The sequence below is a fragment of the Micropterus dolomieu genome, linkage group LG19, assembly GCF_021292245.1.
Source record: "Micropterus dolomieu isolate WLL.071019.BEF.003 ecotype Adirondacks linkage group LG19, ASM2129224v1, whole genome shotgun sequence".
NCBI classification, from domain to species: Eukaryota; Metazoa; Chordata; class Actinopteri; order Centrarchiformes; family Centrarchidae; genus Micropterus; species Micropterus dolomieu.
In genome coordinates this window covers 5,754,338-5,759,511 of record NC_060168.1, presented here as the reverse complement: position 1 = coordinate 5,759,511, position 5,174 = coordinate 5,754,338, and the positions used below count along the sequence as shown (strand labels likewise).

General features: G+C 41.0%; 1 pseudogene; it reads right to left on the bottom strand.

Moving 5' to 3' along the window:
- LOC123958131 overlaps nt 1–2,387 on the bottom strand; it is a 4,731-nt pseudogene extending 2,344 nt beyond the window's left edge.
- Between the last annotated feature and the right edge of the window lie 2,787 nt (nt 2,388–5,174).

Genomic DNA, 5,174 nt, shown 5'->3' with positions numbered 1-5,174 from the left:
AGGATTTTAACTCTTTAATTGCCAAATTCATAAATGATGTCACTGATTTGGGAAAAAAACAACACAAAATGACTTATTTTCAATATAAAATGTAATTGTGAACTGGATTTTTTTTTTTACCTTTTATCACAGTCTTGGACATGTCAACGATTAGAAACATGGCTGTAAAACGTGGCTGTTTTTGCCCCATTGACTTCCATTATAACCACATTTTTTTATTGCAAAGCCATGACACCAGATAATCATGCATTTTTGATTGTTGGTGGTTTTCCCTGTTGGGAAGAGGTAAAAATTGATAACCAGGTGGCACCATTAACCCTTTATAGGCCTGTGCAAAAAAACTAAACAAAAAAAAAAAACACTAAGCATCTGCATCAGACATATGAACACTTTATTATGAACCAAAATGCAACAACAACTTCAAATAAACTGAAAAATGGTTCGACAGTTGAGGATGGATGAAGAACTAAACAATTGAACAAACCACAAACTCTGTGTGTTTGTGTATTTTCAGTCTTTCCAGCAGGACTTGCAGCATATCACTTGGTGCTCTTTTTGCAAGTGTGTCCACCACAACGGATGCAAGTGCTGACTGTTCTTTTTTTTTGTCCTGTGCAGCACTTGCATGTTCCCCTCTTCCCTTCTGAGCTACTGGTGTCTGTGGATTTGTGTCTGGAGGGACAGCTGCAGGAGACTGAATCTCTCTCACCAGTGCAGCAGCAACTGGTGCGCGAGGGAGGTGCTCTCTCCTCAATATTGCTGCAGAGACCAGAGAATTTCGCAGCTCTTCTAGGAAAAGCCTTCTCCGAAACAGCTTAGCCTGGTTCCAGGTGGGATCCACAGCTGTGAAGATGACATATGCATTATATGCCGAGACGTCCACCATATTGAAAAATAACGTCTGTGGCCACCGATTGGTCCTCCTTCTGCAGCTGTAGGTGCCGACAACCTACAAAAAAAAAACAAAAAAAAAACCAAGAAAATAATAAGTACAGATTTCATGATAAGTATTTTTGAAGCTGCACATGACAATGAGAATAATCATGCAGACATTGTCAAAACACAAAAAGTATCTCCTAAATGTATCTCTAACAAGCACATGTATTCAAGTAAAAGTTAACAGGAATAGGATGCATGTAGTAACAAATGTGTAATGGCACATACCTTGTCTAGATTGTCGACACCTCCCTTGCAGCGGTTGTAATCTGCTATTATCTCTGGTTTCTTTTTTGGTCCCTCTGTCACCACTGCTTCGCGGTGCCTTGTACTGATGAGGATCACATTCCACCCCCGTTTCAGAACGTAACTCACAGTGTTCTTCGTGAAGGCGAAGACGGTGGAGAGGGCAGGTCGTCCTTTAGCCTGCACCAGGTTGGGTGGCAGCTCTGGTTTATTTTTCCTGATCGTCCCGACCAAGGCTATTTTTTTCCGCAGAAGCTCCTGAGCAAGTGAGTAGGAGGTAAAAAAGTTGTCACAAGTGACAGTGACGCCCTGGAGTTCTTCTGTCATCTCCATGACAACACGCTTTCCCTGACCCACCTCTGCAGCATTACTTGTCTTACTCAGGTAAATGTCACACCTCCAGGCATAGGATGTGGCAACATCAGCAGTCACCCAAATTTTGAGTCCATATATATTTGGCTGGTGTTTTTTGGCATGTACTGCCGAAAGCTGCATCTCCCTTTGAATGGCACAAGCTGCTCATCCACTGTGACATCTTTGCCAGGGTTGAATAGGAGGGGAAGGCGATGCGTCCACATTTCCCACAGGGATCTGATCGGGGCAAGCTTGTCGTCTCTACGGCGAGCTGGTCTCTGCAGCTTGTCGTCAAAACGCAGAGCTCTGCTTATTTCATGGAATCTTGTGAGGAACATGGTGGCTCTAAAAATCGCATGACCACTGCGATCATCCCACAGGCAACGTGTGGACTCCCCTCTGGACCTGTGAACGCCGGCCAAAATCAGTAGCCCCATATAGGCACGGAGATCTGTGGAGTCCACAACGGTCCAGTTTCTCATTGTGCGGCGCCCATGGAGGTTGGTCATGCTGACAATGAGGTCAATCATCTCCTCCATAAAAAACAGATTGAACACAGAATCCATATTCTGGACCCTTGCGATGGCATAGCGTGTCGGCCCTGGAGTCACGCCTCTGGCAGGCTGAAGAAAGGGAGTTGTCTCCATGTTGGTGGAAAACAACAATTCGCCGTTTCTCCCAATCCACCCAGATCCAGGATCCTCCGAATCCTCCTCGCCTTCAGTGGAATCTAGAGAGGATGATGAGGGTGCCACATCCAAATCAGGATCTGACTCTCCTGAGTCTGTGGTGTCAGAGGGAGAAGACGATACCTCCTGCAGCTCGCTGGTGGGGTGAGGCTGCATAATCATATCTAAAACTTCACTACAAGTCAAGCCCTTCCTCATGTTGCTTGCTGCTCTTCTCACCATCAAATGACCAGCAGGCTTGCATGCAAGTGTTTAAATCCACTTGCTTTGTTTTTGTTTAGTCTGCATTTCTCACCATCAAAAGGCAGAAAATGCCACTTAGACTTACTTTGTTTTTGTTTACTCTATGTAGTTCTGAGAGCTGAGGTGTATGTTTTGATTTTCTCAGACGCATCAAGGTGAGTTCTCACACTCTCTCTCACACTAACACTCACACACACACACACACTTTAATATGCTATTATACTCCATATAACTCCATGTAAAAGCCAGAAACTAAGCTTTATTTTTGCACAGGCCTATAAAGGGTTAATGGTGCCACCTGGTTATCAACAGTAAAAATAACAATTTTTACCTCTTCCCAACAGGGAAAACCACCAACAATCAAAAATGCATGATTATATGGTGTCATGGCTTTGCAATCAAAAAATGTGGTTATAATGGAAGTCAATGGGGCAAAAACAGCCACGAACAGTAAATGAGGGAGAAAAAGTTAAAATCTGATGCTGCACAAAAACTAACAATGCATCAAAAACAATGTTGTTTCTAATCTTTGACATGTCCTAGACTGTGATAAAAGGTAAAAAAAAAAAAAATCCAGTTCATAATTACATTTTATATTGAAAATAAGTCATTTTGTGTTGTTTTTCCCCCCAAACATCATTTATAAATTTGGCAATTAAAGAGTTAAAATCCTGATTTATTTTTTTTTTTTAAACATTTAGTAGTTTTGATCAGGACTGAAGTTGATTAATAGATTTATACAAAAGATTTTTTTTAAATTATTTATCTGATACATTTTTACAGCAGTTTAAAGTAGTGGCTGTTTTCAGCCACGAACATAACGAAAGGGTAGTGAATTTGAACAATGTACAAGGGAAAGGATATCATAAAAGTGGATTGAGTGCGGCATCAGTGGATCTAAGTTTGAGTTACAGTGTTCAGTTAAACGTTGTTTTGTTATAGTGCTACTTAAATGTTTACAGTAACACAACCCTCGGACTGGGATAGTTACACACATGCATAACCTGACTATGCTTGTCTTTTAGTTAAGTTAATAAGATAAATCACTGCATCTTTAAAAGGTGAAAGATTTTTGTTAACTGCACTGTTGAACAGATCTGCCACATCAGGGTAAGTTTCAGCAAAAAGACGTTCAACCGTAGTCTTCTCTTCTTCCGTTGAAAAAGGGTCTGTTCCAAATGATGACTCTCTTGTTAAGGTGCCTCCCAGTTCCTCAGCGTAAAGGTTGGCTGCTTCAGGTGCCTGAGGCAATAACACCTGTGAGACCTTTTTTGGGCACCCACTCCCTGCAAGTTGATTGTGGACACCTTTTTCTGTAATTGAATTGTACAAATGAGTACAATACACCTAAGAAAGAGTGTCTGGATCATATAATGTTCTTCTTTAATGGTTTTTAACATACCAGGGATTCTGTGTTCATTCCAGGCATCCACAAGTCTGTTCATGCCAAGACGACTAAGTTGACCAGTCAAGTTAGACACACAGTATCTGCTGATGTTACAGTCCATGTCAAGAAGTTCTTGGTCAGTCAGATGGATCAGAGCCTCCTTCAGTGGGTAATTGGCCCTGTTGTTTACTTCAGGCCACATCCGCTCAACTTTATGATTCTAGTAAACAACAGACAACCACAGATTTTAATGTGTGTAAGTGAACCATAGCTTCAGGGGTAAGCTGTTTTGAAATGGTCAATATCAGAGATCTATTGGAGTCAGTAAGAAGATAAAGGGGCTCATGAAACTGCCAAAATCCAATCCACAAAAAGTAATATGGGTGAATGACTTAATATTGCTTTCATTCTTTGTTCAAAAAGAAATAACAATAAAATGATTTTTAATTGTTTTTTGATTCTGTCACCAAAAACAGTTATTTGGTTTTTCGTTTTGAAACAAAACACAGATAAACGGTATTTTCGTTTTAGAATTACAAACGAATTACGGATTATCCAGAGATACCAAGACCCCCGATCTCCCGTTTTGGGTTTCTGAATCCAACAACGAAAAACGATTAAACTAAATTCAAATAATGATCCGATTTTGTTTTTTTGAAATTTTGAAAACCCTATTTTCATTTCTCCGTTTGAAGATTCAATTCAAATCACGACAACAGTTACAGTGGGGGAAATAAGTATTTGACCCCTTGCTGATTTTGCAGGTTTGCCCACTTACAAAGAATGCAACGATCTATAATTTTAATCATATGTACATTCTAAAAGTGAAAGACAGAATCCCAAAGAAAATTCCAGAAAATCACATCATATGAATTTATAAAAATTGATGACCATCTGATGAGGAAAAACAAGTATTTGACCCCCTGGACAAACAGCATGTTAATATTTTGTAGAAAAGCCATTATTGGCCAGCACAGATGTCAAACGGTTTTTATAGTTGGTGACAAGGTTTGTGCACATTTCGGCAGGGATGTTGGCCCACTCCTCCCTGCAGACAGCCTCCAAATCATTCAGGTTCCGAGGTTGTCGCCTGGCAACTCGAATTTTAAGCTCCCTCCAAAGATTTTCAATTGGATTCAGGTCTGGAGACTGGCTAGGCCACTCCAGAACCTTGATGTGCTTCTTCTTCAGCCACTCTTTTGTTGCTTTGGCGGTGTGCTTCGGGTCGTTGTCGTGCTGAAACACCCATCCTCGACCCATCTTCAGCTCTCTCACTGAGGGAAGGAGATGTTGGTCCAGAATTCCACGATACATGGCCC